Genomic DNA, 22,500 nt, shown 5'->3' on the forward strand with positions numbered 1-22,500 from the left:
CATACCAGCCTGGCAACGCCCGATCTCGTCTGATCTCGGAAGCTAAGCAGGGTCGGGCCTGGTTAGTACTTGGATGGGAGACCGCCTGGGAATACCAGGTGCTGTATGCTCTTTTGCTCATTCACTTAGAAACTGAAATCTTGCAATATGCACAAGTAGTCCTTCATGAAAGGGGCTGGAAGCTGTTTTCATTTTGACACGAGAGAGAGAGAGAGAGAGAGAGAGAGAGAGAGACTACCTTGCATTGTCAATTGCTAAATCTGTATATGGATAAGTAGCCTATGGTTGTCAACTTATTTCGTACGGCCATACCAGCCTGGCCACGCCCGATCTCGTCTGATCTCGGAAGCTAAGCAGGGTCGGGCCTGGTTAGTACTTGGATGGGAGACCGCCTGGGAATACTAGGTGCTGTATGCTCTTTTGCTCATTCACTTAGAAACTGACATCTTGCAATATGCACAAGTAGTCCTTCATGAAAGGGGCTGGAAGCTGTTTTCATTTTGACACGAGAGAGAGAGAGAGAGAGAGAGAGAGAGAGAGAGACTACCTTGCATTGTCAATTGCTAAATCTGTATATGGATAAGTAGCCTATGGTTGTCAACTTATTTTGTACGGCCATACCAGCCTGGCAACGCCCGATCTCGTCTGATCTCGGAAGCTAAGCAGGGTCGGGCCTGGTTAGTACTTGGATGGGAGACCGCCTGGGAATACCAGGTGCTGTATGCTCTTTTGCTCATTCACTTAGAAACTGACATCTTGCAATATGCACAAGTAGTCCTTCATGAAAGGGGCTGGAAGCTGTTTTCATTTTGACACGAGAGAGAGAGAGAGAGAGAGACTACCTTGCATTGTCAATTGCTAAATCTGTATATGGATAAGTAGCCTATGGTTGTCAACTTATTTCGTACGGCCATACCAGCCTGGCAACGCCTGATCTCGGAAGCTAAGCAGGGTCGGGCCTGGTTAGTACTTGGATGGGAGACCGCCTGGGAATACCAGGTGCTGTATGCTCTTTTGCTCATTCACTTAGAAACTGAAATCTTGCAATATGCACAAGTAGTCCTTCATGAAAGGGGCTGGAAGCTGTTTTCATTTTGACACGAGAGAGAGAGAGAGAGAGAGAGAGAGAGAGACTACCTTGCATTGTCAATTGCTAAATCTGTATATGGATAAGTAGCCTATGGTTGTCAACTTATTTCGTACGGCCATACCAGCCTGGCCACGCCCGATCTCGTCTGATCTCGGAAGCTAAGCAGGGTCGGGCCTGGTTAGTACTTGGATGGGAGACCGCCTGGGAATACTAGGTGCTGTATGCTCTTTTGCTCATTCACTTAGAAACTGACATCTTGCAATATGCACAAGTAGTCCTTCATGAAAGGGGCTGGAAGCTGTTTTCATTTTGACACGAGAGAGAGAGAGAGAGAGAGAGAGAGAGAGAGACTACCTTGCATTGTCAATTGCTAAATCTGTATATGGATAAGTAGCCTATGGTTGTCAACTTATTTTGTACGGCCATACCAGCCTGGCAACGCCCGATCTCGTCTGATCTCGGAAGCTAAGCAGGGTCGGGCCTGGTTAGTACTTGGATGGGAGACCGCCTGGGAATACCAGGTGCTGTATGCTCTTTTGCTCATTCACTTAGAAACTGACATCTTGCAATATGCACAAGTAGTCCTTCATGAAAGGGGCTGGAAGCTGTTTTCATTTTGACACGAGAGAGAGAGAGAGAGAGAGAGAGAGACTACCTTGCATTGTCAATTGCTAAATCTGTATATGGATAAGTAGCCTATGGTTGTCAACTTATTTCGTACGGCCATACCAGCCTGGCAACGCCCGATCTCGTCTGATCTCGGAAGCTAAGCAGGGTCGGGCCTGGTTAGTACTTGGATGGGAGACCGCCTGGGAATACCAGGTGCTGTATGCTCTTTTGCTCATTCACTTAGAAACTGACATCTTGCAATATGCACAAGTAGTCCTTCATGAAAGGGGCTGGAAGCTGTTTTCATTTTGACACGAGAGAGAGAGAGAGAGAGAGAGAGAGACTACCTTGCATTGTCAATTGCTAAATCTGTATATGGATAAGTAGCCTATGGTTGTCAACTTATTTCGTACGGCCATACCAGCCTGGCAACGCCCGATCTCGTCTGATCTCGGAAGCTAAGCAGGGTCGGGCCTGGTTAGTACTTGGATGGGAGACCGCCTGGGAATACCAGGTGCTGTATGCTCTTTTGCTCATTCACTTAGAAACTGAAATCTTGCAATATGCACAAGTAGTCCTTCATGAAAGGGGCTGGAAGCTGTTTTCATTTTGACACGAGAGAGAGAGAGAGAGAGACCACCTTGCATTGTCAATCGCTAAATCTGTATATGGATAAGTAGCCTATGGTTGTCAACTTATTTCGTACGGCCATACCAGCCTGGCAACGCCCGATCTCGTCTGATCTCGGAAGCTAAGCAGGGTCGGGCCTGGTTAGTACTTGGATGGGAGACCGCCTGGGAATACCAGGTGCTGTATGCTCTTTTGCTCATTCACTTAGAAACTGACATCTTGCAATATGCACAAGTAGTCCTTCATGAAAGGGGCTGGAAGCTGTTTTCATTTTGACACGAGAGAGAGAGAGAGAGAGAGACTACCTTGCATTGTCAATTGCTAAATCTGTATATCGATAAGTAGCCTATGGTTGTCAACTTATTTCGTACGGCCATACCAGCCTGGCAACGCCCGATCTCGTCTGATCTCGGAAGCTAAGCAGGGTCGGGCCTGGTTGGTACTTGGATGGGAGACCGCCTGGGAATACCAGGTGCTGTATGCTCTTTTGCTCATTCACTTAGAAACTGACATCTTGCAATATGCACAAGTAGTCCTTCATGAAAGGGGCTGGAAGCTGTTTTCATTTTGACACGAGAGAGAGAGAGAGAGACCACCTTGCATTGTCAATTGCTAAATCTGTATATGGATAAGTAGCCTATGGTTGTCAACTTATTTTGTACGGCCATACCAGCCTGGCAACGCCCGATCACGTCTGATCTCGGAAGCTAAGCAGGGTCGGGCCTGGTTAGTACTTGGATGGGAGACCGCCTGGGAATACCAGGTGCTGTATGCTCTTTTGCTCATTCACTTAGAAACTGACATCTTGCAATATGCACAAGTAGTCCTTCATGAAAGGGGCTGGAAGCTGTTTTCATTTTGACACGAGAGAGAGAGAGAGAGAGAGACCACCTTGCATTGTCAATTGCTAAATCTGTATATGGATAAGTAGCCTATGGTTGTCAACTTATTTCGTACGGCCATACCAGCCTGGCAACGCCCGATCACGTCTGATCTCGGAAGCTAAGCAGGGTCGGGCCTGGTTAGTACTTGGATGGGAGACCGCCTGGGAATACCAGGTGCTGTATGCTCTTTTGCTCATTCACTTAGAAACTGACATCTTGCAATATGCACAAGTAGTCCTTCATGAAAGGGGCTGGAAGCTGTTTTCATTTTGACACGAGAGAGAGAGAGAGAGAGAGAGAGAGAGAGACTACCTTGCATTGTCAATTGCTAAATCTGTATATGGATAAGTAGCCTATGGTTGTCAACTTATTTCGTACGGCCATACCAGCCTGGCAACGCCCGATCTCGTCTGATCTCGGAAGCTAAGCAGGGTCGGGCCTGGTTAGTACTTGGATGGGAGACCGCCTCGGAATACCAGGTGCTGTATGCTCTTTTGCTCATTCACTTAGAAACTGACATCTTGCAATATGCACAAGTAGTCCTTCATGAAAGGGGCTGGAAGCTGTTTTCATTTTGACACGAGAGAGAGAGAGAGACCACCTTGCATTGTCAATCGCTAAATCTGTATATGGATAAGTAGCCTATGGTTGTCAACTTATTTCGTACGGCCATACCAGCCTGGCAACGCCCGATCTCGTCTGATCTCGGAAGCTAAGCAGGGTCGGGCCTGGTTAGTACTTGGATGGGAGACCGCCTGGGAATACCAGGTGCTGTATGCTCTTTTGCTCATTCACTTAGAAACTGACATCTTGCAATATGCACAAGTAGTCCTTCATGAAAGGGGCTGGAAGCTGTTTTCATTTTGACACGAGAGAGAGAGAGAGAGAGAGAGACTACCTTGCATTGTCAATTGCTAAATCTGTATATCGATAAGTAGCCTATGGTTGTCAACTTATTTCGTACGGCCATACCAGCCTGGCAACGCCCGATCTCGTCTGATCTCGGAAGCTAAGCAGGGTCGGGCCTGGTTGGTACTTGGATGGGAGACCGCCTGGGAATACCAGGTGCTGTATGCTCTTTTGCTCATTCACTTAGAAACTGACATCTTGCAATATGCACAAGTAGTCCTTCATGAAAGGGGCTGGAAGCTGTTTTCATTTTGACACGAGAGAGAGAGAGAGAGAGAGAGACCACCTTGCATTGTCAATTGCTAAATCTGTATATGGATAAGTAGCCTATGGTTGTCAACTTATTTCGTACGGCCATACCAGCCTGGCAACGCCCGATCACGTCTGATCTCGGAAGCTAAGCAGGGTCGGGCCTGGTTAGTACTTGGATGGGAGACCGCCTGGGAATACCAGGTGCTGTATGCTCTTTTGCTCATTCACTTAGAAACTGACATCTTGCAATATGCACAAGTAGTCCTTCATGAAAGGGGCTGGAAGCTGTTTTCATTTTGACACGAGAGAGAGAGAGAGAGAGAGAGAGAGACTACCTTGCATTGTCAATTGCTAAATCTGTATATGGATAAGTAGCCTATGGTTGTCAACTTATTTCGTACGGCCATACCAGCCTGGCAACGCCCGATCTCGTCTGATCTCGGAAGCTAAGCAGGGTCGGGCCTGGTTAGTACTTGGATGGGAGACCGCCTGGGAATACCAGGTGCTGTATGCTCTTTTGCTCATTCACTTAGAAACTTAAATCTTGCAATATGCACAAGTAGTCCTTCATGAAAGGGGCTGGAAGCTGTTTTCATTTTGACACGAGAGAGAGAGAGAGAGAGACCACCTTGCATTGTCAATCGCTAAATCTGTATATGGATAAGTAGCCTATGGTTGTCAACTTATTTCGTACGGCCATACCAGCCTGGCAACGCCCGATCTCGTCTGATCTCGGAAGCTAAGCAGGGTCGGGCCTGGTTAGTACTTGGATGGGAGACCGCCTGGGAATACCAGGTGCTGTATGCTCTTTTGCTCATTCACTTAGAAACTGACATCTTGCAATATGCACAAGTAGTCCTTCATGAAAGGGGCTGGAAGCTGTTTTCATTTTGACACGAGAGAGAGAGAGAGAGAGAGACTACCTTGCATTGTCAATTGCTAAATCTGTATATCGATAAGTAGCCTATGGTTGTCAACTTATTTCGTACGGCCATACCAGCCTGGCAACGCCCGATCTCGTCTGATCTCGGAAGCTAAGCAGGGTCGGGCCTGGTTGGTACTTGGATGGGAGACCGCCTGGGAATACCAGGTGCTGTATGCTCTTTTGCTCATTCACTTAGAAACTGACATCTTGCAATATGCACAAGTATTCCTTCATGAAAGGGGCTGGAAGCTGTTTTCATTTTGACACGAGAGAGAGAGAGAGAGAGAGAGAGACCACCTTGCATTGTCAATTGCTAAATCTGTATATGGATAAGTAGCCTATGGTTGTCAACTTATTTCGTACGGCCATACCAGCCTGGCAACGCCCGATCACGTCTGATCTCGGAAGCTAAGCAGGGTCGGGCCTGGTTAGTACTTGGATGGGAGACCGCCTGGGAATACCAGGTGCTGTATGCTCTTTTGCTCATTCACTTAGAAACTGACATCTTGCAATATGCACAAGTAGTCCTTCATGAAAGGGGCTGGAAGCTGTTTTCATTTTGACACGAGAGAGAGAGAGAGAGAGACCACCTTGCATTGTCAATTGCTAAATCTGTATATGGATAAGTAGCCTATGGTTGTCAACTTATTTCGTACGGCCATACCAGCCTGGCAACGCCCGATCACGTCTGATCTCGGAAGCTAAGCAGGGTCGGGCCTGGTTAGTACTTGGATGGGAGACCGCCTGGGAATACCAGGTGCTGTATGCTCTTTTGCTCATTCACTTAGAAACTGACATCTTGCAATATGCACAAGTAGTCCTTCATGAAAGGGGCTGGAAGCTGTTTTCATTTTGACACGAGAGAGAGAGAGAGAGAGAGAGAGAGAGAGAGAGAGAGAGAGACTACCTTGCATTGTCAATTGCTAAATCTGTATATGGATAAGTAGCCTGTGGTTGTCAACTTATTTCGTACGGCCATACCAGCCTGGCAACGCCCGATCTCGTCTGATCTCGGAAGCTAAGCAGGGTCGGGCCTGGTTAGTACTTGGATGGGAGACCGCCTGGGAATACCAGGTGCTGTATGCTCTTTTGCTCATTCACTTAGAAACTGAAATCTTGCAATATGCACAAGTAGTCCTTCATGAAAGGGGCTGGAAGCTGTTTTCATTTTGACACGAGAGAGAGAGAGACTACCTTGCATTGTCAATTGCTAAATCTGTATATGGATAAGTAGCCTATGGTTGTCAACTTATTTCGTACGGCCATACCAGCCTGGCAACGCCCGATCTCGTCTGATCTCGGAAGCTAAGCAGGGTCGGGCCTGGTTAGTACTTGGATGGGAGACCGCCTGGGAATACCAGGTGCTGTATGCTCTTTTGCTCATTCACTTAGAAACTGACATCTTGCAATATGCACAAGTAGTCCTTCATGAAAGGGGCTGGAAGCTGTTTTCATTTTGACACGAGAGAGAGAGAGAGAGAGAGAGAGAGAGAGACCACCTTGCATTGTCAATTGCTAAATCTGTATATGGATAAGTAGCCTATGGTTGTCAACTTATTTCGTACGGCCATACCAGCCTGGCAACGCCCGATCACGTCTGATCTCGGAAGCTAAGCAGGGTCGGGCCTGGTTAGTACTTGGATGGGAGACCGCCTGGGAATACCAGGTGCTGTATGCTCTTTTGCTCATTCACTTAGAAACTGACATCTTGCAATATGCACAAGTAGTCCTTCATGAAAGGGGCTGGAAGCTGTTTTCATTTTGACACGAGAGAGAGAGAGAGAGAGAGAGAGACCACCTTGCATTGTCAATTGCTAAATCTGTATATGGATAAGTAGCCTATGGTTGTCAACTTATTTCGTACGGCCATACCAGCCTGGCAACGCCCGATCACGTCTGATCTCGGAAGCTAAGCAGGGTCGGGCCTGGTTAGTACTTGGATGGGAGACCGCCTGGGAATACCAGGTGCTGTATGCTCTTTTGCTCATTCACTTAGAAACTGACATCTTGCAATATGCACAAGTAGTCCTTCATGAAAGGGGCTGGAAGCTGTTTTCATTTTGACACGAGAGAGAGAGAGAGAGAGAGAGAGAGAGACTACCTTGCATTGTCAATTGCTAAATCTGTATATGGATAAGTAGCCTATGGTTGTCAACTTATTTAGTACGGCCATACCAGCCTGGCAACGCCCGATCTCGTCTGATCTCGGAAGCTAAGCAGGGTCGGGCCTGGTTAGTACTTGGATGGGAGACCGCCTGGGAATACCAGGTGCTGTATGCTCTTTTGCTCATTCACTTAGAAACTGAAATCTTGCAATATGCACAAGTAGTCCTTCATGAAAGGGGCTGGAAGCTGTTTTCATTTTGACACGAGAGAGAGAGAGAGAGACCACCTTGCATTGTCAATTGCTAAATCTGTATATGGATAAGTAGCCTATGGTTGTCAACTTATTTCGTACGGCCATACCAGCCTGGCAACGCCCGATCACGTCTGATCTCGGAAGCTAAGCAGGGTCGGGCCTGGTTAGTACTTGGATGGGAGACCGCCTGGGAATACCAGGTGCTGTATGCTCTTTTGCTCATTCACTTAGAAACTGACATCTTGCAATATGCACAAGTAGTCCTTCATGAAAGGGGCTGGAAGCTGTTTTCATTTTGACACGAGAGAGAGAGAGAGAGAGAGAGAGACCACCTTGCATTGTCAATTGCTAAATCTGTATATGGATAAGTAGCCTATGGTTGTCAACTTATTTCGTACGGCCATACCAGCCTGGCAACGCCAGATCACGTCTGATCTCGGAAGCTAAGCAGGGTCGGGCCTGGTTAGTACTTGGATGGGAGACCGCCTGGGAATACCAGGTGCTGTATGCTCTTTTGCTCATTCACTTAGAAACTGACATCTTGCAATATGCACAAGTAGTCCTTCATGAAAGGGGCTGGAAGCTGTTTTCATTTTGACACGAGAGAGAGAGAGAGAGAGAGAGAGAGAGAGAGAGAGAGAGAGAGAGAGAGAGAGAGACTACCTTGCATTGTCAATTGCTAAATCTGTATATGGATAAGTAGCCTATGGTTGTCAACTTATTTCGTACGGCCATACCAGCCTGGCAACGCCCGATCTCGTCTGATCTCGGAAGCTAAGCAGGGTCGGGCCTGGTTAGTACTTGGATGGGAGACCGCCTGGGAATACCAGGTGCTGTATGCTCTTTTGCTCATTCACTTAGAAACTGAAATCTTGCAATATGCACAAGTAGTCCTTCATGAAAGGGGCTGGAAGCTGTTTTCATTTTGACACGAGAGAGAGAGAGAGAGACTACCTTGCATTGTCAATTGCTAAATCTGTATATGGATAAGTAGCCTATGGTTGTCAACTTATTTCGTACGGCCATACCAGCCTGGCAACGCCCGATCTCGTCTGATCTCGGAAGCTAAGCAGGGTCGGGCCTGGTTAGTACTTGGATGGGAGACCGCCTGGGAATACCAGGTGCTGTATGCTCTTTTGCTCATTCACTTAGAAACTGACATCTTGCAATATGCACAAGTAGTCCTTCATGAAAGGGGCTGGAAGCTGTTTTCATTTTGACACGAGAGAGAGAGAGAGAGAGAGAGAGACCACCTTGCATTGTCAATTGCTAAATCTGTATATGGATAAGTAGCCTATGGTTGTCAACTTATTTCGTACGGCCATACCAGCCTGGCAACGCCCGATCACGTCTGATCTCGGAAGCTAAGCAGGGTCGGGCCTGGTTAGTACTTGGATGGGAGACCGCCTGGGAATACCAGGTGCTGTATGCTCTTTTGCTCATTCACTTAGAAACTGACATCTTGCAATATGCACAAGTAGTCCTTCATGAAAGGGGCTGGAAGCTGTTTTCATTTTGACACGAGAGAGAGAGAGAGAGAGAGAGAGAGAGAGAGAGAGAGACCACCTTGCATTGTCAATTGCTAAATCTGTATATGGATAAGTAGCCTATGGTTGTCAACTTATTTCGTACGGCCATACCAGCCTGGCAACGCCCGATCACGTCTGATCTCGTAAGCTAAGCAGGGTCGGGCCTGGTTAGTACTTGGATGGGAGACCGCCTGGGAATACCAGGTGCTGTATGCTCTTTTGCTCATTCACTTAGAAACTGACATCTTGCAATATGCACAAGTAGTCCTTCATGAAAGGGGCTGGAAGCTGTTTTCATTTTGACACGAGAGAGAGAGAGAGAGAGAGAGAGAGAGAGAGAGACTACCTTGCATTGTCAATTGCTAAATCTGTATATGGATAAGTAGCCTATGGTTGTCAACTTATTTCGTACGGCCATACCAGCCTGGCAACGCCCGATCTCGTCTGATCTCGGAAGCTGAGCAGGGTCGGGCCTGGTTAGTACTTGGATGGGAGACCGCCTGGGAATACCAGGTGCTGTATGCTCTTTTGCTCATTCACTTAGAAACTGAAATCTTGCAATATGCACAAGTAGTCCTTCATGAAAGGGGCTGGAAGCTGTTTTCATTTTGACACGAGAGAGAGAGAGAGAGACCACCTTGCATTGTCAATTGCTAAATCTGTATATGGATAAGTAGCCTATGGTTGTCAACTTATTTCGTACGGCCATACCAGCCTGGCAACGCCCGATCTCGTCTGATCTCGGAAGCTAAGCAGGGTCGGGCCTGGTTAGTACTTGGATGGGAGACCGCCTGGGAATACCAGGTGCTGTATGCTCTTTTGCTCATTCACTTAGAAACTGACATCTTGCAATATGCACAAGTAGTCCTTCATGAAAGGGGCTGGAAGCTGTTTTCATTTTGACACGAGAGAGAGAGAGAGAGAGAGAGAGAGAGACTACCTTGCATTGTCAATTGCTAAATCTGTATATGGATAAGTAGCCTATGGTTGTCAACTTATTTCGTACGGCCATACCAGCCTGGCAACGCCCGATCTCGTCTGATCTCGGAAGCTAAGCAGGGTCGGGCCTGGTTAGTACTTGGATGGGAGACCGCCTGGGAATACCAGGTGCTGTATGCTCTTTTGCTCATTCACTTAGAAACTGACATCTTGCAATATGCACAAGTAGTCCTTCATGAAAGGGGCTGGAAGCTGTTTTCATTTTGACACGAGAGAGAGAGAGACCACCTTGCATTGTCAATTGCTAAATCTGTATATGGATAAGTAGCCTATGGTTGTCAACTTATTTCGTACGGCCATACCAGCCTGGCAACGCCCGATCTCGTCTGATCTCGGAAGCTAAGCAGGGTCGGGCCTGGTTAGTACTTGGATGGGAGACCGCCTGGGAATACCAGGTGCTGTATGCTCTTTTGCTCATTCACTTAGAAACTGACATCTTGCAATATGCACAAGTAGTCCTTCATGAAAGGGGCTGGAAGCTGTTTTCATTTTGACACGAGAGAGAGAGAGAGAGACTACCTTGCATTGTCAATTGCTAAATCTGTATATGGATAAGTAGCCTATGGTTGTCAACTTATTTCGTACGGCCATACCAGCCTGGCAACGCCCGATCTCGTCTGATCTCGGAAGCTAAGCAGGGTCGGGCCTGGTTAGTACTTGGATGGGAGACCGCCTGGGAATACCAGGTGCTGTATGCTCTTTTGCTCATTCACTTAGAAACTGACATCTTGCAATATGCACAAGTAGTCCTTCATGAAAGGGGCTGGAAGCTGTTTTCATTTTGACACGAGAGAGAGAGAGAGAGAGAGAGAGAGAGAGACCACCTTGCATTGTCAATTGCTAAATCTGTATATGGATAAGTAGCCTATGGTTGTCAACTTATTTCTTACGGCCATACCAGCCTGGCAACGCCCGATCATGTCTGATCTCGGAAGCTAAGCAGGGTCGGGCCTGGTTAGTACTTGGATGGGAGACCGCCTGGGAATACCAGGTGCTGTATGCTCTTTTGCTCATTCACTTAGAAACTGACATCTTGCAATATGCACAAGTAGTCCTTCATGAAAGGGGCTGGAAGCTGTTTTCATTTTGACACGAGAGAGAGAGAGAGAGACCACCTTGCATTGTCAATTGCTAAATCTGTATATGGATAAGTAGCCTATGGTTGTCAACTTATTTCGTACGGCCATACCAGCCTGGCAACGCCCGATCTCGTCTGATCTCGGAAGCTAAGCAGGGTCGGGCCTGGTTAGTACTTGGATGGGAGACCGCCTGGGAATACCAGGTGCTGTATGCTCTTTTGCTCATTCACTTAGAAACTGACATCTTGCAATATGCACAAGTAGTCCTTCATGAAAGGGGCTGGAAGCTGTTTTCATTTTGACACGAGAGAGAGAGAGAGAGAGAGAGAGAGACCACCTTGCATTGTCAATTGCTAAATCTGTATATGGATAAGTAGCCTATGGTTGTCAACTTATTTCGTACGGCCATACCAGCCTGGCAACGCCCGATCACGTCTGATCTCGGAAGCTAAGCAGGGTCGGGCCTGGTTAGTACTTGGATGGGAGACCGCCTGGGAATACCAGGTGCTGTATGCTCTTTTGCTCATTCACTTAGAAACTGACATCTTGCAATATGCACAAGTAGTCCTTCATGAAAGGGGCTGGAAACTGTTTTCATTTTGACACGAGAGAGAGAGAGAGAGAGAGAGAGAGAGACCACCTTGCATTGTCAATTGCTAAATCTGTATATGGATAAGTAGCCTATGGTTGTCAACTTATTTCGTACGGCCATACCAGCCTGGCAACGCCCGATCACGTCTGATCTCGTAAGCTAAGCAGGGTCGGGCCTGGTTAGTACTTGGATGGGAGACCGCCTGGGAATACCAGGTGCTGTATGCTCTTTTGCTCATTCACTTAGAAACTGACATCTTGCAATATGCACAAGTAGTCCTTCATGAAAGGGGCTGGAAGCTGTTTTCATTTTGACACGAGAGAGAGAGAGAGAGAGAGAGAGAGAGAGAGAGAGAGACTACCTTGCATTGTCAATTGCTAAATCTGTATATGGATAAGTAGCCTATGGTTGTCAACTTATTTCGTACGGCCATACCAGCCTGGCAACGCCCGATCTCGTCTGATCTCGGAAGCTGAGCAGGGTCGGGCCTGGTTAGTACTTGGATGGGAGACCGCCTGGGAATACCAGGTGCTGTATGCTCTTTTGCTCATTCACTTAGAAACTGAAATCTTGCAATATGCACAAGTAGTCCTTCATGAAAGGGGCTGGAAGCTGTTTTCATTTTGACACGAGAGAGAGAGAGAGAGAGAGACCACCTTGCATTGTCAATTGCTAAATCTGTATATGGATAAGTAGCCTATGGTTGTCAACTTATTTCGTACGGCCATACCAGCCTGGCAACGCCCGATCTCGTCTGATCTCGGAAGCTAAGCAGGGTCGGGCCTGGTTAGTACTTGGATGGGAGACCGCCTGGGAATACCAGGTGCTGTATGCTCTTTTGCTCATTCACTTAGAAACTGACATCTTGCAATATGCACAAGTAGTCCTTCATGAAAGGGGCTGGAAGCTGTTTTCATTTTGACACGAGAGAGAGAGAGAGAGAGAGAGGGAGAGACCACCTTGCATTGTCAATTGCTAAATCTGTATATGGATAAGTAGCCTATGGTTGTCAACTTATTTCGTACGGCCATACCAGCCTGGCAACGCCCGATCTCGTCTGATCTCGGAAGCTAAGCAGGGTCGGGCCTGGTTAGTACTTGGATGGGAGACCGCCTGGGAATACCAGGTGCTGTATGCTCTTTTGCTCATTCACTTAGAAACTGACATCTTGCAATATGCACAAGTAGTCCTTCATGAAAGGGGCTGGAAGCTGTTTTCATTTTGACACGAGAGAGAGAGAGAGAGACTACCTTGCATTGTCAATTGCTAAATCTGTATATGGATAAGTAGCCTATGGTTGTCAACTTATTTCGTACGGCCATACCAGCCTGGCAACGCCCGATCTCGTCTGATCTCGGAAGCTAAGCAGGGTCGGGCCTGGTTAGTACTTGGATGGGAGACCGCCTGGGAATACCAGGTGCTGTATGCTCTTTTGCTCATTCACTTAGAAACTGACATCTTGCAATATGCACAAGTAGTCCTTCATGAAAGGGGCTGGAAGCTGTTTTCATTTTGACACGAGAGAGAGAGAGAGAGAGAGAGAGAGAGACCACCTTGCATTGTCAATTGCTAAATCTGTATATGGATAAGTAGCCTATGGTTGTCAACTTATTTCTTACGGCCATACCAGCCTGGCAACGCCCGATCATGTCTGATCTCGGAAGCTAAGCAGGGTCGGGCCTGGTTAGTACTTGGATGGGAGACCGCCTGGGAATACCAGGTGCTGTATGCTCTTTTGCTCATTCACTTAGAAACTGACATCTTGCAATATGCACAAGTAGTCCTTCATGAAAGGGGCTGGAAGCTGTTTTCATTTTGACACGAGAGAGAGAGAGAGAGACCACCTTGCATTGTCAATTGCTAAATCTGTATATGGATAAGTAGCCTATGGTTGTCAACTTATTTCGTACGGCCATACCAGCCTGGCAACGCCCAATCTCGTCTGATCTCGGAAGCTAAGCAGGGTCGGGCCTGGTTAGTACTTGGATGGGAGACCGCCTGGGAATACCAGGTGCTGTATGCTCTTTTGCTCATTCACTTAGAAACTGACATCTTGCAATATGCACAAGTAGTCCTTCATGAAAGGGGCTGGAAGCTGTTTTCATTTTGACACGAGAGAGAGAGAGACTACCTTGCATTGTCAATTGCTAAATCTGTATATGGATAAGTAGCCTATGGTTGTCAACTTATTTCGTACGGCCATACCAGCCTGGCAACGCCCAATCTCGTCTGATCTCGGAAGCTAAGCAGGGTCGGGCCTGGTTAGTACTTGGATGGGAGACCGCCTGGGAATACCAGGTGCTGTATGCTCTTTTGCTCATTCACTTAGAAACTGACATCTTGCAATATGCACAAGTAGTCCTTCATGAAAGGGGCTGGAAGCTGTTTTCATTTTGACACGAGAGAGAGAGAGAGAGAGAGAGAGAGACCACCTTGCATTGTCAATTGCTAAATCTGTATATGGATAAGTAGCCTATGGTTGTCAACTTATTTCGTACGGCCATACCAGCCTGGCAACGCCCGATCACGTCTGATCTCGGAAGCTAAGCAGGGTCGGGCCTGGTTAGTACTTGGATGGGAGACCGCCTGGGAATACCAGGTGCTGTATGCTCTTTTGCTCATTCACTTAGAAACTGACATCTTGCAATATGCACAAGTAGTCCTTCATGAAAGGGGCTGGAAGCTGTTTTCATTTTGACACGAGAGAGAGAGAGAGAGAGAGAGAGAGAGACCACCTTGCATTGTCAATTGCTAAATCTGTATATGGATAAGTAGCCTATGGTTGTCAACTTATTTCGTACGGCCATACCAGCCTGGCAACGCCCGATCACGTCTGATCTCGTAAGCTAAGCAGGGTCGGGCCTGGTTAGTACTTGGATGGGAGACCGCCTGGGAATACCAGGTGCTGTATGCTCTTTTGCTCATTCACTTAGAAACTGACATCTTGCAATATGCACAAGTAGTCCTTCATGAAAGGGGCTGGAAGCTGTTTTCATTTTGACACGAGAGAGAGAGAGAGAGAGAGAGAGAGAGAGAGAGAGAGAGACTACCTTGCATTGTCAATTGCTAAATCTGTATATGGATAAGTAGCCTATGGTTGTCAACTTATTTCGTACGGCCATACCAGCCTGGCAACGCCCGATCTCGTCTGATCTCGGAAGCTGAGCAGGGTCGGGCCTGGTTAGTACTTGGATGGGAGACCGCCTGGGAATACCAGGTGCTGTATGCTCTTTTGCTCATTCACTTAGAAACTGACATCTTGCAATATGCACAAGTAGTCCTTCATGAAAGGGGCTGGAAGCTGTTTTCATTTTGACACGAGAGAGAGAGAGAGAGACCACCTTGCATTGTCAATTGCTAAATCTGTATATGGATAAGTAGCCTATGGTTGTCAACTTATTTCGTACGGCCATACCAGCCTGGCAACGCCCAATCTCGTCTGATCTCGGAAGCTAAGCAGGGTCGGGCCTGGTTAGTACTTGGATGGGAGACCGCCTGGGAATACCAGGTGCTGTATGCTCTTTTGCTCATTCACTTAGAAACTGACATCTTGCAATATGCACAAGTAGTCCTTCATGAAAGGGGCTGGAAGCTGTTTTCATTTTGACACGAGAGAGAGAGAGACTACCTTGCATTGTCAATTGCTAAATCTGTATATGGATAAGTAGCCTATGGTTGTCAACTTATTTCGTACGGCCATACCAGCCTGGCAACGCCCGATCTCGTCTGATCTCGGAAGCTAAGCAGGGTCGGGCCTGGTTAGTACTTGGATGGGAGACCGCCTGGGAATACCAGGTGCTGTATGCTCTTTTGCTCATTCACTTAGAAACTGACATCTTGCAATATGCACAAGTAGTCCTTCATGAAAGGGGCTGGAAGCTGTTTTCATTTTGACACGAGAGAGAGAGAGAGAGAGAGAGAGAGAGACCACCTTGCATTGTCAATTGCTAAATCTGTATATGGATAAGTAGCCTATGGTTGTCAACTTATTTCGTACGGCCATACCAGCCTGGCAACGCCCGATCACGTCTGATCTCGGAAGCTAAGCAGGGTCGGGCCTGGTTAGTACTTGGATGGGAGACCGCCTGGGAATACCAGGTGCTGTATGCTCTTTTGCTCATTCACTTAGAAACTGACATCTTGCAATATGCACAAGTAGTCCTTCATGAAAGGGGCTGGAAGCTGTTTTCATTTTGACACGAGAGAGAGAGAGAGAGAGAGAGAGAGAGACCACCTTGCATTGTCAATTGCTAAATCTGTATATGGATAAGTAGCCTATGGTTGTCAACTTATTTCGTACGGCCATACCAGCCTGGCAACGCCCGATCACGTCTGATCTCGTAAGCTAAGCAGGGTCGGGCCTGGTTAGTACTTGGATGGGAGACCGCCTGGGAATACCAGGTGCTGTATGCTCTTTTGCTCATTCACTTAGAAACTGACATCTTGCAATATGCACAAGTAGTCCTTCATGAAAGGGGCTGGAAGCTGTTTTCATTTTGACACGAGAGAGAGAGAGAGAGAGAGAGAGAGAGAGAGACTACCTTGCATTGTCAATTGCTAAATCTGTATATGGATAAGTAGCCTATGGTTGTCAACTTATTTCGTACGGCCATACCAGCCTGGCAACGCCCGATCTCGTCTGATCTCGGAAGCTGAGCAGGGTCGGGCCTGGTTAGTACTTGGATGGGAGACCGCCTGGGAATACCAGGTGCTGTATGCTCTTTTGCTCATTCACTTAGAAACTGAAATCTTGCAATATGCACAAGTAGTCCTTCATGAAAGGGGCTGGAAGCTGTTTTCATTTTGACACGAGAGAGAGAGAGAGAGAGAGACCACCTTGCATTGTCAATTGCTAAATCTGTATATGGATAAGTAGCCTATGGTTGTCAACTTATTTCGTACGGCCATACCAGCCTGGCAACGCCCGATCTCGTCTGATCTCGGAAGCTAAGCAGGGTCGGGCCTGGTTAGTACTTGGATGGGAGACCGCCTGGGAATACCAGGTGCTGTATGCTCTTTTGCTCATTCACTTAGAAACTGACATCTTGCAATATGCACAAGTAGTCCTTCATGAAAGGGGCTGGAAGCTGTTTTCATTTTGACACGAGAGAGAGAGAGAGAGAGAGAGAGAGAGAGAGACCACCTTGCATTGTCAATTGCTAAATCTGTATATGGATAAGTAGCCTATGGTTGTCAACTTATTTCGTACGGCCATACCAGCCTGGCAACGCCCGATCTCGTCTGATCTCGGAAGCTAAGCAGGGTCGGGCCTGGTTAGTACTTGGATGGGAGACCGCCTGGGAATACCAGGTGCTGTATGCTCTTTTGCTCATTCACTTAGAAACTGACATCTTGCAATATGCACAAGTAGTCCTTCATGAAAGGGGCTGGAAGCTGTTTTCATTTTGACACGAGAGAGAGAGAGAGAGAGAGAGGGAGAGACCACCTTGCATTGTCAATTGCTAAATCTGTATATGGATAAGTAGCCTATGGTTGTCAACTTATTTCGTACGGCCATACCAGCCTGGCAACGCCCGATCTCGTCTGATCTCGGAAGCTAAGCAGGGTCGGGCCTGGTTAGTACTTGGATGGGAGACCGCCTGGGAATACCAGGTGCTGTATGCTCTTTTGCTCATTCACTTAGAAACTGACATCTTGCAATATGCACAAGTAGTCCTTCATGAAAGGGGCTGGAAGCTGTTTTCATTTTGACACGAGAGAGAGAGAGAGAGAGAGAGAGAGAGAGAGACCACCTTGCATTGTCAATTGCTAAATCTGTATATGGATAAGTAGCCTATGGTTGTCAACTTATTTCGTACGGCCATACCAGCCTGGCAACGCCCGATCACGTCTGATCTCGTAAGCTAAGCAGGGTCGGGCCTGGTTAGTACTTGGATGGGAGACCGCCTGGGAATACCAGGTGCTGTATGCTCTTTTGCTCATTCACTTAGAAACTGACATCTTGCAATATGCACAAGTAGTCCTTCATGAAAGGGGCTGGAAGCTGTTTTCATTTTGACACGAGAGAGAGAGAGAGATAGAGAGAGAGAGACCACCTTGCATTGTCAATTGCTAAATCTGTATATGGATAAGTAGCCTATGGTTGTCAACTTATTTCGTACGGCCATACCAGCCTGGCAACGCCCGATCACGTCTGATCTCGTAAGCTAAGCAGGGTCGGGCCTGGTTAGTACTTGGATGGGAGACCGCCTGGGAATACCAGGTGCTGTATGCTCTTTTGCTCATTCACTTAGAAACTGACATCTTGCAATATGCACAAGTAGTCCTTCATGAAAGGGGCTGGAAGCTGTTTTCATTTTGACACGAGAGAGAGAGAGAGAGAGAGAGAGAGACCACCTTGCATTGTCAATTGCTAAATCTGTATATGGATAAGTAGCCTATGGTTGTCAACTTATTTCTTACGGCCATACCAGCCTGGCAACGCCCGATCATGTCTGATCTCGGAAGCTAAGCAGGGTCGGGCCTGGTTAGTACTTGGATGGGAGACCGCCTGGGAATACCAGGTGCTGTATGCTCTTTTGCTCATTCACTTAGAAACTGACATCTTGCAATATGCACAAGTAGTCCTTCATGAAAGGGGCTGGAAGCTGTTTTCATTTTGACACGAGAGAGAGAGAGAGAGACCACCTTGCATTGTCAATTGCTAAATCTGTATATGGATAAGTAGCCTATGGTTGTCAACTTATTTCGTACGGCCATACCAGCCTGGCAACGCCCGATCTCGTCTGATCTCGGAAGCTAAGCAGGGTCGGGCCTGGTTAGTACTTGGATGGGAGACCGCCTGGGAATACCAGGTGCTGTATGCTCTTTTGCTCATTCACTTAGAAACTGACATCTTGCAATATGCACAAGTAGTCCTTCATGAAAGGGGCTGGAAGCTGTTTTCATTTTGACACGAGAGAGAGAGAGAGAGAGAGAGAGAGAGACCACCTTGCATTGTCAATTGCTAAATCTGTATATGGATAAGTAGCCTATGGTTGTCAACTTATTTCGTACGGCCATACCAGCCTGGCAACGCCCGATCACGTCTGATCTCGGAAGCTAAGCAGGGTCGGGCCTGGTTAGTACTTGGATGGGAGACCGCCTGGGAATACCAGGTGCTGTATGCTCTTTTGCTCATTCACTTAGAAACTGACATCTTGCAATATGCACAAGTAGTCCTTCATGAAAGGGGCTGGAAGCTGTTTTCATTTTGACACGAGAGAGAGAGAGAGAGAGAGAGAGAGAGAGAGAGAGAGAGACTACCTTGCATTGTCAATTGCTAAATCTGTATATGGATAAGTAGCCTATGGTTGTCAACTTATTTCGTACGGCCATACCAGCCTGGCAACGCCCGATCTCGTCTGATCTCGGAAGCTGAGCAGGGTCGGGCCTGGTTAGTACTTGGATGGGAGACCGCCTGGGAATACCAGGTGCTGTATGCTCTTTTGCTCATTCACTTAGAAACTGACATCTTGCAATATGCACAAGTAGTCCTTCATGAAAGGGGCTGGAAGCTGTTTTCATTTTGACACGAGAGAGAGAGAGAGAGAGAGACCACCTTGCATTGTCAATTGCTAAATCTGTATATGGATAAGTAGCCTATGGTTGTCAACTTATTTCGTACGGCCATACCAGCCTGGCAACGCCCGATCTCGTCTGATCTCGGAAGCTAAGCAGGGTCGGGCCTGGTTAGTACTTGGATGGGAGACCGCCTGGGAATACCAGGTGCTGTATGCTCTTTTGCTCATTCACTTAGAAACTGACATCTTGCAATATGCACAAGTAGTCCTTCATGAAAGGGGCTGGAAGCTGTTTTCATTTTGACACGAGAGAGAGAGAGAGAGAGAGAGAGAGAGAGACTACCTTGCATTGTCAATTGCTAAATCTGTATATGGATAAGTAGCCTATGGTTGTCAACTTATTTAGTACGGCCATACCAGCCTGGCAACGCCCGATCTCGTCTGATCTCGGAAGCTAAGCAGGGTCGGGCCTGGTTAGTACTTGGATGGGAGACCGCCTGGGAATACCAGGTGCTGTATGCTCTTTTGCTCATTCACTTAGAAACTGACATCTTGCAATATGCACAAGTAGTCCTTCATGAAAGGGGCTGGAAGCTGTTTTCATTTTGACACGAGAGAGAGAGAGAGAGAGAGAGAGAGAGAGAGACTACCTTGCATTGTCAATTGCTAAATCTGTATATGGATAAGTAGCCTATGGTTGTCAACTTATTTCGTACGGCCATACCAGCCTGGCAACGCCCGATCTCGTCTGATCTCGGAAGCTAAGCAGGGTCGGGCCTGGTTAGTACTTGGATGGGAGACCGCCTGGGAATACCAGGTGCTGTATGCTCTTTTGCTCATTCACTTAGAAACTGAAATCTTGCAATATGCACAAGTAGTCCTTCATGAAAGGGGCTGGAAGCTGTTTTCATTTTGACACGAGAGAGAGAGAGAGAGAGACCACCTTGCATTGTCAATTGCTAAATCTGTATATGGATAAGTAGCCTATGGTTGTCAACTTATTTCGTACGGCCATACCAGCCTGGCAACGCCCGATCTCGTCTGATCTCGGAAGCTAAGCAGGGTCGGGCCTGGTTAGTACTTGGATGGGAGACCGCCTGGGAATACCAGGTGCTGTATGCTCTTTTGCTCATTCACTTAGAAACTGACATCTTGCAATATGCACAAGTAGTCCTTCATGAAAGGGGCTGGAAGCTGTTTTCATTTTGACACGAGAGAGAGAGAGAGACTACCTTGCATTGTCAATTGCTAAATCTGTATATGGATAAGTAGCCTATGGTTGTCAACTTATTTCGTACGGCCATACCAGCCTGGCAACGCCCGATCTCGTCTGATCTCGGAAGCTAAGCAGGGTCGGGCCTGGTTAGTACTTGGATGGGAGACCGCCTGGGAATACCAGGTGCTGTATGCTCTTTTGCTCATTCACTTAAAACTGACATCTTGCAATATGCACAAGTAGTCCTTCATGAAAGGGGCTGGAAACTGTTTTCATTTTGACACGAGAGAGAGAGAGAGAGAGAGAGAGAGAGACCACCTTGCATTGTCAAATGCCAAATCTGTATATGGATAAGTAGCCTATGGTTGTCAACTTATTTCGTACGGCCATACCAGCCTGGCAACGCCCGATCACGTCTGATCTCGGAAGCTAAGCAGGGTCGGGCCTGGTTAGTACTTGGATGGGAGACCGCCTGGGAATACCAGGTGCTGTATGCTCTTTTGCTCATTCACTTAGAAACTGACATCTTGCAATATGCACAAGTAGTCCTTCATGAAAGGGGCTGGAAGCTGTTTTCATTTTGACACGAGAGAGAGAGAGAGAGAGAGAGAGACCACCTTGCATTGTCAATTGCTAAATCTGTATATGGATAAGTAGCCTATGGTTGTCAACTTATTTCGTACGGCCATACCAGCCTGGCAACGCCCGATCACGTCTGATCTCGGAAGCTAAGCAGGGTCGGGTCTGGTTAGTACTTGGATGGGAGACCGCCTGGGAATACCAGGTGCTGTATGCTCTTTTGCTCATTCACTTAGAAACTGACATCTTGCAATATGCACAAGTAGTCCTTCATGAAAGGGGCTGGAAGCTGTTTTCATTTTGACACGAGAGAGAGAGAGAGACTACCTTGCATTGTCAATTGCTAAATCTGTATATGGATAAGTAGCCTATGGTTGTCAACTTATTTCGTACGGCCATACCAGCCTGGCAACGCCCGATCTCGTCTGATCTCGGAAGCTAAGCAGGGTCGGGCCTGGTTAGTACTTGGATGGGAGACCGCCTGGGAATACCAGGTGCTGTATGCTCTTTTGCTCATTCACTTAGAAACTGACATCTTGCAATATGCACAAGTAGTCCTTCATGAAAGGGGCTGGAAACTGTTTTCATTTTGACACGAGAGAGAGAGAGAGAGAGAGAGAGACCACCTTGCATTGTCAAATGCCAAATCTGTATATGGATAAGTAGCCTATGGTTGTCAACTTATTTCGTACGGCCATACCAGCCTGGCAACGCCCGATCACGTCTGATCTCGGAAGCTAAGCAGGGTCGGGCCTGGTTAGTACTTGGATGGGAGACCGCCTGGGAATACCAGGTGCTGTATGCTCTTTTGCTCATTCACTTAGAAACTGAAATCTTGCAATATGCACAAGTAGTCCTTCATGAAAGGGGCTGGAAGCTGTTTTCATTTTGACACGAGAGAGAGAGAGAGAGAGACCACCTTGCATTGTCAATTGCTAAATCTGTATATGGATAAGTAGCCTATGGTTGTCAACTTATTTCGTACGGCCATACCAGCCTGGCAACGCCCGATCTCGTCTGATCTCGGAAGCTAAGCAGGGTCGGGCCTGGTTAGTACTTGGATGGGAGACCGCCTGGGAATACCAGGTGCTGTATGCTCTTTTGCTCATTCACTTAGAAACTGACATCTTGCAATATGCACAAGTAGTCCTTCATGAAAGGGGCTGGAAGCTGTTTTCATTTTGACACGAGAGAGAGAGAGAGACTACCTTGCATTGTCAATTGCTAAATCTGTATATGGATAAGTAGCCTATGGTTGTCAACTTATTTCGTACGGCCATACCAGCCTGGCAACGCCCGATCTCGTCTGATCTCGGAAGCTAAGC

The 22,500-nt window shown here is 47.3% G+C and overlaps 62 non-coding genes and 14 pseudogenes across 62 annotated transcripts in view; all 76 read left to right on the plus strand.

Moving 5' to 3' along the window:
• Positions 1–110, plus strand: part of LOC146266316 (5S ribosomal RNA) — a 119-nt gene extending 9 nt beyond the window's left edge. The window contains exon 1 of the ribosomal RNA XR_014726853.1: positions 1–110. This exon is cut by the window's left edge and continues 9 nt beyond it. This is a non-coding gene — a ribosomal RNA (5S ribosomal RNA).
• A 188-nt stretch (positions 111–298) lies between these two features.
• On the plus strand, positions 299–417 carry LOC146266317 (5S ribosomal RNA). The gene has a single exon (XR_014728998.1). It is a non-coding gene; the product is annotated as a 5S ribosomal RNA (ribosomal RNA).
• A 190-nt stretch (positions 418–607) lies between these two features.
• Positions 608–726, plus strand: LOC146266318 (5S ribosomal RNA). Its single transcript, XR_014728269.1, has one exon. It is a non-coding gene; the product is annotated as a 5S ribosomal RNA (ribosomal RNA).
• Positions 727–902: 176 nt separating this feature from the next.
• LOC146266319 (5S ribosomal RNA) lies at positions 903–1,011 on the plus strand (annotated as a pseudogene).
• Positions 1,012–1,197: 186 nt separating this feature from the next.
• LOC146266320 (5S ribosomal RNA) lies at positions 1,198–1,316 on the plus strand. The gene has a single exon (XR_014728999.1). It is a non-coding gene; the product is annotated as a 5S ribosomal RNA (ribosomal RNA).
• A 188-nt stretch (positions 1,317–1,504) lies between these two features.
• Positions 1,505–1,623, plus strand: LOC146266321 (5S ribosomal RNA). The gene has a single exon (XR_014728270.1). It is a non-coding gene; the product is annotated as a 5S ribosomal RNA (ribosomal RNA).
• Positions 1,624–1,805: 182 nt separating this feature from the next.
• On the plus strand, positions 1,806–1,924 carry LOC146266322 (5S ribosomal RNA). The gene has a single exon (XR_014726854.1). It is a non-coding gene; the product is annotated as a 5S ribosomal RNA (ribosomal RNA).
• Positions 1,925–2,106: 182 nt separating this feature from the next.
• On the plus strand, positions 2,107–2,225 carry LOC146266323 (5S ribosomal RNA). Its single transcript, XR_014726855.1, has one exon. It is a non-coding gene; the product is annotated as a 5S ribosomal RNA (ribosomal RNA).
• Positions 2,226–2,399: 174 nt separating this feature from the next.
• LOC146266324 (5S ribosomal RNA) lies at positions 2,400–2,518 on the plus strand. The gene has a single exon (XR_014726856.1). It is a non-coding gene; the product is annotated as a 5S ribosomal RNA (ribosomal RNA).
• Positions 2,519–2,694: 176 nt separating this feature from the next.
• LOC146266325 (5S ribosomal RNA) lies at positions 2,695–2,813 on the plus strand. Its single transcript, XR_014728698.1, has one exon. It is a non-coding gene; the product is annotated as a 5S ribosomal RNA (ribosomal RNA).
• Positions 2,814–2,985: 172 nt separating this feature from the next.
• Positions 2,986–3,104, plus strand: LOC146266326 (5S ribosomal RNA). The gene has a single exon (XR_014728623.1). It is a non-coding gene; the product is annotated as a 5S ribosomal RNA (ribosomal RNA).
• A 176-nt stretch (positions 3,105–3,280) lies between these two features.
• Positions 3,281–3,399, plus strand: LOC146266327 (5S ribosomal RNA). Its single transcript, XR_014727864.1, has one exon. It is a non-coding gene; the product is annotated as a 5S ribosomal RNA (ribosomal RNA).
• A 186-nt stretch (positions 3,400–3,585) lies between these two features.
• Positions 3,586–3,704, plus strand: LOC146266328 (5S ribosomal RNA). The gene has a single exon (XR_014729016.1). It is a non-coding gene; the product is annotated as a 5S ribosomal RNA (ribosomal RNA).
• A 170-nt stretch (positions 3,705–3,874) lies between these two features.
• Positions 3,875–3,993, plus strand: LOC146266329 (5S ribosomal RNA). The gene has a single exon (XR_014726857.1). It is a non-coding gene; the product is annotated as a 5S ribosomal RNA (ribosomal RNA).
• A 178-nt stretch (positions 3,994–4,171) lies between these two features.
• On the plus strand, positions 4,172–4,290 carry LOC146266330 (5S ribosomal RNA). Its single transcript, XR_014728699.1, has one exon. It is a non-coding gene; the product is annotated as a 5S ribosomal RNA (ribosomal RNA).
• Positions 4,291–4,468: 178 nt separating this feature from the next.
• Positions 4,469–4,587, plus strand: LOC146266331 (5S ribosomal RNA). The gene has a single exon (XR_014727865.1). It is a non-coding gene; the product is annotated as a 5S ribosomal RNA (ribosomal RNA).
• A 182-nt stretch (positions 4,588–4,769) lies between these two features.
• On the plus strand, positions 4,770–4,888 carry LOC146266332 (5S ribosomal RNA). The gene has a single exon (XR_014726858.1). It is a non-coding gene; the product is annotated as a 5S ribosomal RNA (ribosomal RNA).
• Positions 4,889–5,062: 174 nt separating this feature from the next.
• Positions 5,063–5,181, plus strand: LOC146266333 (5S ribosomal RNA). The gene has a single exon (XR_014726860.1). It is a non-coding gene; the product is annotated as a 5S ribosomal RNA (ribosomal RNA).
• A 176-nt stretch (positions 5,182–5,357) lies between these two features.
• On the plus strand, positions 5,358–5,476 carry LOC146266334 (5S ribosomal RNA). Its single transcript, XR_014728700.1, has one exon. It is a non-coding gene; the product is annotated as a 5S ribosomal RNA (ribosomal RNA).
• Positions 5,477–5,656: 180 nt separating this feature from the next.
• On the plus strand, positions 5,657–5,775 carry LOC146266335 (5S ribosomal RNA). The gene has a single exon (XR_014727866.1). It is a non-coding gene; the product is annotated as a 5S ribosomal RNA (ribosomal RNA).
• A 174-nt stretch (positions 5,776–5,949) lies between these two features.
• LOC146266336 (5S ribosomal RNA) lies at positions 5,950–6,068 on the plus strand. The gene has a single exon (XR_014727867.1). It is a non-coding gene; the product is annotated as a 5S ribosomal RNA (ribosomal RNA).
• A 198-nt stretch (positions 6,069–6,266) lies between these two features.
• On the plus strand, positions 6,267–6,385 carry LOC146266337 (5S ribosomal RNA). The gene has a single exon (XR_014726861.1). It is a non-coding gene; the product is annotated as a 5S ribosomal RNA (ribosomal RNA).
• A 168-nt stretch (positions 6,386–6,553) lies between these two features.
• LOC146266338 (5S ribosomal RNA) lies at positions 6,554–6,672 on the plus strand. Its single transcript, XR_014726862.1, has one exon. It is a non-coding gene; the product is annotated as a 5S ribosomal RNA (ribosomal RNA).
• A 186-nt stretch (positions 6,673–6,858) lies between these two features.
• Positions 6,859–6,977, plus strand: LOC146266339 (5S ribosomal RNA). Its single transcript, XR_014727868.1, has one exon. It is a non-coding gene; the product is annotated as a 5S ribosomal RNA (ribosomal RNA).
• A 180-nt stretch (positions 6,978–7,157) lies between these two features.
• On the plus strand, positions 7,158–7,276 carry LOC146266340 (5S ribosomal RNA). Its single transcript, XR_014727869.1, has one exon. It is a non-coding gene; the product is annotated as a 5S ribosomal RNA (ribosomal RNA).
• Positions 7,277–7,460: 184 nt separating this feature from the next.
• On the plus strand, positions 7,461–7,579 carry LOC146266341 (5S ribosomal RNA). The gene has a single exon (XR_014728885.1). It is a non-coding gene; the product is annotated as a 5S ribosomal RNA (ribosomal RNA).
• A 172-nt stretch (positions 7,580–7,751) lies between these two features.
• On the plus strand, positions 7,752–7,870 carry LOC146266342 (5S ribosomal RNA). The gene has a single exon (XR_014727870.1). It is a non-coding gene; the product is annotated as a 5S ribosomal RNA (ribosomal RNA).
• A 180-nt stretch (positions 7,871–8,050) lies between these two features.
• Positions 8,051–8,169, plus strand: LOC146266343 (5S ribosomal RNA; annotated as a pseudogene).
• A 212-nt stretch (positions 8,170–8,381) lies between these two features.
• Positions 8,382–8,500, plus strand: LOC146266344 (5S ribosomal RNA). The gene has a single exon (XR_014726863.1). It is a non-coding gene; the product is annotated as a 5S ribosomal RNA (ribosomal RNA).
• A 172-nt stretch (positions 8,501–8,672) lies between these two features.
• On the plus strand, positions 8,673–8,791 carry LOC146266345 (5S ribosomal RNA). The gene has a single exon (XR_014726864.1). It is a non-coding gene; the product is annotated as a 5S ribosomal RNA (ribosomal RNA).
• A 180-nt stretch (positions 8,792–8,971) lies between these two features.
• Positions 8,972–9,090, plus strand: LOC146266346 (5S ribosomal RNA). The gene has a single exon (XR_014727871.1). It is a non-coding gene; the product is annotated as a 5S ribosomal RNA (ribosomal RNA).
• A 194-nt stretch (positions 9,091–9,284) lies between these two features.
• On the plus strand, positions 9,285–9,403 carry LOC146266347 (5S ribosomal RNA; annotated as a pseudogene).
• Positions 9,404–9,593: 190 nt separating this feature from the next.
• On the plus strand, positions 9,594–9,712 carry LOC146266348 (5S ribosomal RNA). The gene has a single exon (XR_014729331.1). It is a non-coding gene; the product is annotated as a 5S ribosomal RNA (ribosomal RNA).
• A 172-nt stretch (positions 9,713–9,884) lies between these two features.
• LOC146266349 (5S ribosomal RNA) lies at positions 9,885–10,003 on the plus strand. Its single transcript, XR_014726865.1, has one exon. It is a non-coding gene; the product is annotated as a 5S ribosomal RNA (ribosomal RNA).
• A 184-nt stretch (positions 10,004–10,187) lies between these two features.
• On the plus strand, positions 10,188–10,306 carry LOC146266350 (5S ribosomal RNA). Its single transcript, XR_014726866.1, has one exon. It is a non-coding gene; the product is annotated as a 5S ribosomal RNA (ribosomal RNA).
• A 168-nt stretch (positions 10,307–10,474) lies between these two features.
• LOC146266351 (5S ribosomal RNA) lies at positions 10,475–10,593 on the plus strand. The gene has a single exon (XR_014726867.1). It is a non-coding gene; the product is annotated as a 5S ribosomal RNA (ribosomal RNA).
• Positions 10,594–10,765: 172 nt separating this feature from the next.
• Positions 10,766–10,884, plus strand: LOC146266352 (5S ribosomal RNA). The gene has a single exon (XR_014726868.1). It is a non-coding gene; the product is annotated as a 5S ribosomal RNA (ribosomal RNA).
• A 186-nt stretch (positions 10,885–11,070) lies between these two features.
• On the plus strand, positions 11,071–11,189 carry LOC146266353 (5S ribosomal RNA; annotated as a pseudogene).
• A 172-nt stretch (positions 11,190–11,361) lies between these two features.
• On the plus strand, positions 11,362–11,480 carry LOC146266354 (5S ribosomal RNA). Its single transcript, XR_014726869.1, has one exon. It is a non-coding gene; the product is annotated as a 5S ribosomal RNA (ribosomal RNA).
• Positions 11,481–11,662: 182 nt separating this feature from the next.
• LOC146266355 (5S ribosomal RNA) lies at positions 11,663–11,781 on the plus strand. The gene has a single exon (XR_014727872.1). It is a non-coding gene; the product is annotated as a 5S ribosomal RNA (ribosomal RNA).
• Positions 11,782–11,965: 184 nt separating this feature from the next.
• On the plus strand, positions 11,966–12,084 carry LOC146266356 (5S ribosomal RNA; annotated as a pseudogene).
• A 194-nt stretch (positions 12,085–12,278) lies between these two features.
• LOC146266357 (5S ribosomal RNA) lies at positions 12,279–12,397 on the plus strand. Its single transcript, XR_014729332.1, has one exon. It is a non-coding gene; the product is annotated as a 5S ribosomal RNA (ribosomal RNA).
• A 176-nt stretch (positions 12,398–12,573) lies between these two features.
• LOC146266358 (5S ribosomal RNA) lies at positions 12,574–12,692 on the plus strand. The gene has a single exon (XR_014726871.1). It is a non-coding gene; the product is annotated as a 5S ribosomal RNA (ribosomal RNA).
• A 184-nt stretch (positions 12,693–12,876) lies between these two features.
• LOC146266359 (5S ribosomal RNA) lies at positions 12,877–12,995 on the plus strand. Its single transcript, XR_014726872.1, has one exon. It is a non-coding gene; the product is annotated as a 5S ribosomal RNA (ribosomal RNA).
• A 172-nt stretch (positions 12,996–13,167) lies between these two features.
• On the plus strand, positions 13,168–13,286 carry LOC146266360 (5S ribosomal RNA). Its single transcript, XR_014726873.1, has one exon. It is a non-coding gene; the product is annotated as a 5S ribosomal RNA (ribosomal RNA).
• A 184-nt stretch (positions 13,287–13,470) lies between these two features.
• LOC146266361 (5S ribosomal RNA) lies at positions 13,471–13,589 on the plus strand (annotated as a pseudogene).
• Positions 13,590–13,761: 172 nt separating this feature from the next.
• Positions 13,762–13,880, plus strand: LOC146266362 (5S ribosomal RNA; annotated as a pseudogene).
• A 168-nt stretch (positions 13,881–14,048) lies between these two features.
• Positions 14,049–14,167, plus strand: LOC146266363 (5S ribosomal RNA; annotated as a pseudogene).
• A 182-nt stretch (positions 14,168–14,349) lies between these two features.
• LOC146266364 (5S ribosomal RNA) lies at positions 14,350–14,468 on the plus strand. The gene has a single exon (XR_014727874.1). It is a non-coding gene; the product is annotated as a 5S ribosomal RNA (ribosomal RNA).
• A 184-nt stretch (positions 14,469–14,652) lies between these two features.
• Positions 14,653–14,771, plus strand: LOC146266365 (5S ribosomal RNA; annotated as a pseudogene).
• Positions 14,772–14,967: 196 nt separating this feature from the next.
• Positions 14,968–15,086, plus strand: LOC146266366 (5S ribosomal RNA). Its single transcript, XR_014729333.1, has one exon. It is a non-coding gene; the product is annotated as a 5S ribosomal RNA (ribosomal RNA).
• Positions 15,087–15,258: 172 nt separating this feature from the next.
• Positions 15,259–15,377, plus strand: LOC146266367 (5S ribosomal RNA; annotated as a pseudogene).
• A 168-nt stretch (positions 15,378–15,545) lies between these two features.
• On the plus strand, positions 15,546–15,664 carry LOC146266368 (5S ribosomal RNA). Its single transcript, XR_014726874.1, has one exon. It is a non-coding gene; the product is annotated as a 5S ribosomal RNA (ribosomal RNA).
• A 184-nt stretch (positions 15,665–15,848) lies between these two features.
• On the plus strand, positions 15,849–15,967 carry LOC146266369 (5S ribosomal RNA). Its single transcript, XR_014727875.1, has one exon. It is a non-coding gene; the product is annotated as a 5S ribosomal RNA (ribosomal RNA).
• A 184-nt stretch (positions 15,968–16,151) lies between these two features.
• Positions 16,152–16,270, plus strand: LOC146266370 (5S ribosomal RNA; annotated as a pseudogene).
• A 188-nt stretch (positions 16,271–16,458) lies between these two features.
• Positions 16,459–16,577, plus strand: LOC146266371 (5S ribosomal RNA). Its single transcript, XR_014729335.1, has one exon. It is a non-coding gene; the product is annotated as a 5S ribosomal RNA (ribosomal RNA).
• A 176-nt stretch (positions 16,578–16,753) lies between these two features.
• On the plus strand, positions 16,754–16,872 carry LOC146266372 (5S ribosomal RNA). Its single transcript, XR_014726875.1, has one exon. It is a non-coding gene; the product is annotated as a 5S ribosomal RNA (ribosomal RNA).
• A 188-nt stretch (positions 16,873–17,060) lies between these two features.
• Positions 17,061–17,179, plus strand: LOC146266373 (5S ribosomal RNA). The gene has a single exon (XR_014726876.1). It is a non-coding gene; the product is annotated as a 5S ribosomal RNA (ribosomal RNA).
• Positions 17,180–17,363: 184 nt separating this feature from the next.
• Positions 17,364–17,482, plus strand: LOC146266374 (5S ribosomal RNA). Its single transcript, XR_014726877.1, has one exon. It is a non-coding gene; the product is annotated as a 5S ribosomal RNA (ribosomal RNA).
• Positions 17,483–17,670: 188 nt separating this feature from the next.
• Positions 17,671–17,789, plus strand: LOC146266375 (5S ribosomal RNA; annotated as a pseudogene).
• Positions 17,790–17,973: 184 nt separating this feature from the next.
• LOC146266376 (5S ribosomal RNA) lies at positions 17,974–18,092 on the plus strand (annotated as a pseudogene).
• A 182-nt stretch (positions 18,093–18,274) lies between these two features.
• On the plus strand, positions 18,275–18,393 carry LOC146266377 (5S ribosomal RNA; annotated as a pseudogene).
• Positions 18,394–18,565: 172 nt separating this feature from the next.
• Positions 18,566–18,684, plus strand: LOC146266378 (5S ribosomal RNA). The gene has a single exon (XR_014726878.1). It is a non-coding gene; the product is annotated as a 5S ribosomal RNA (ribosomal RNA).
• A 184-nt stretch (positions 18,685–18,868) lies between these two features.
• LOC146266379 (5S ribosomal RNA) lies at positions 18,869–18,987 on the plus strand. Its single transcript, XR_014727876.1, has one exon. It is a non-coding gene; the product is annotated as a 5S ribosomal RNA (ribosomal RNA).
• Positions 18,988–19,183: 196 nt separating this feature from the next.
• LOC146266380 (5S ribosomal RNA) lies at positions 19,184–19,302 on the plus strand. The gene has a single exon (XR_014729336.1). It is a non-coding gene; the product is annotated as a 5S ribosomal RNA (ribosomal RNA).
• Positions 19,303–19,478: 176 nt separating this feature from the next.
• LOC146266381 (5S ribosomal RNA) lies at positions 19,479–19,597 on the plus strand. Its single transcript, XR_014726879.1, has one exon. It is a non-coding gene; the product is annotated as a 5S ribosomal RNA (ribosomal RNA).
• Positions 19,598–19,783: 186 nt separating this feature from the next.
• Positions 19,784–19,902, plus strand: LOC146266382 (5S ribosomal RNA). The gene has a single exon (XR_014728887.1). It is a non-coding gene; the product is annotated as a 5S ribosomal RNA (ribosomal RNA).
• A 188-nt stretch (positions 19,903–20,090) lies between these two features.
• On the plus strand, positions 20,091–20,209 carry LOC146266383 (5S ribosomal RNA). The gene has a single exon (XR_014726880.1). It is a non-coding gene; the product is annotated as a 5S ribosomal RNA (ribosomal RNA).
• Positions 20,210–20,383: 174 nt separating this feature from the next.
• Positions 20,384–20,502, plus strand: LOC146266384 (5S ribosomal RNA). The gene has a single exon (XR_014726882.1). It is a non-coding gene; the product is annotated as a 5S ribosomal RNA (ribosomal RNA).
• A 170-nt stretch (positions 20,503–20,672) lies between these two features.
• Positions 20,673–20,791, plus strand: LOC146266385 (5S ribosomal RNA). Its single transcript, XR_014726883.1, has one exon. It is a non-coding gene; the product is annotated as a 5S ribosomal RNA (ribosomal RNA).
• A 183-nt stretch (positions 20,792–20,974) lies between these two features.
• On the plus strand, positions 20,975–21,093 carry LOC146266386 (5S ribosomal RNA). Its single transcript, XR_014727877.1, has one exon. It is a non-coding gene; the product is annotated as a 5S ribosomal RNA (ribosomal RNA).
• A 180-nt stretch (positions 21,094–21,273) lies between these two features.
• Positions 21,274–21,392, plus strand: LOC146266387 (5S ribosomal RNA). Its single transcript, XR_014729197.1, has one exon. It is a non-coding gene; the product is annotated as a 5S ribosomal RNA (ribosomal RNA).
• Positions 21,393–21,562: 170 nt separating this feature from the next.
• Positions 21,563–21,681, plus strand: LOC146266388 (5S ribosomal RNA). The gene has a single exon (XR_014726884.1). It is a non-coding gene; the product is annotated as a 5S ribosomal RNA (ribosomal RNA).
• Positions 21,682–21,861: 180 nt separating this feature from the next.
• Positions 21,862–21,980, plus strand: LOC146266389 (5S ribosomal RNA). Its single transcript, XR_014727878.1, has one exon. It is a non-coding gene; the product is annotated as a 5S ribosomal RNA (ribosomal RNA).
• A 174-nt stretch (positions 21,981–22,154) lies between these two features.
• Positions 22,155–22,273, plus strand: LOC146266390 (5S ribosomal RNA). The gene has a single exon (XR_014726885.1). It is a non-coding gene; the product is annotated as a 5S ribosomal RNA (ribosomal RNA).
• A 170-nt stretch (positions 22,274–22,443) lies between these two features.
• LOC146266391 (5S ribosomal RNA) overlaps positions 22,444–22,500 on the plus strand; it is a 119-nt gene continuing 62 nt past the window's right edge. Inside the window, exon 1 of the ribosomal RNA XR_014726886.1 lies at positions 22,444–22,500. This exon is cut by the window's right edge and continues 62 nt beyond it. This is a non-coding gene — a ribosomal RNA (5S ribosomal RNA).

Source organism: Hypomesus nipponensis, chromosome 12, assembly GCF_054491055.1.
Source record: "Hypomesus nipponensis isolate SF chromosome 12, ASM5449105v1, whole genome shotgun sequence".
Taxonomy (NCBI): domain Eukaryota; kingdom Metazoa; phylum Chordata; class Actinopteri; order Osmeriformes; family Osmeridae; genus Hypomesus; species Hypomesus nipponensis.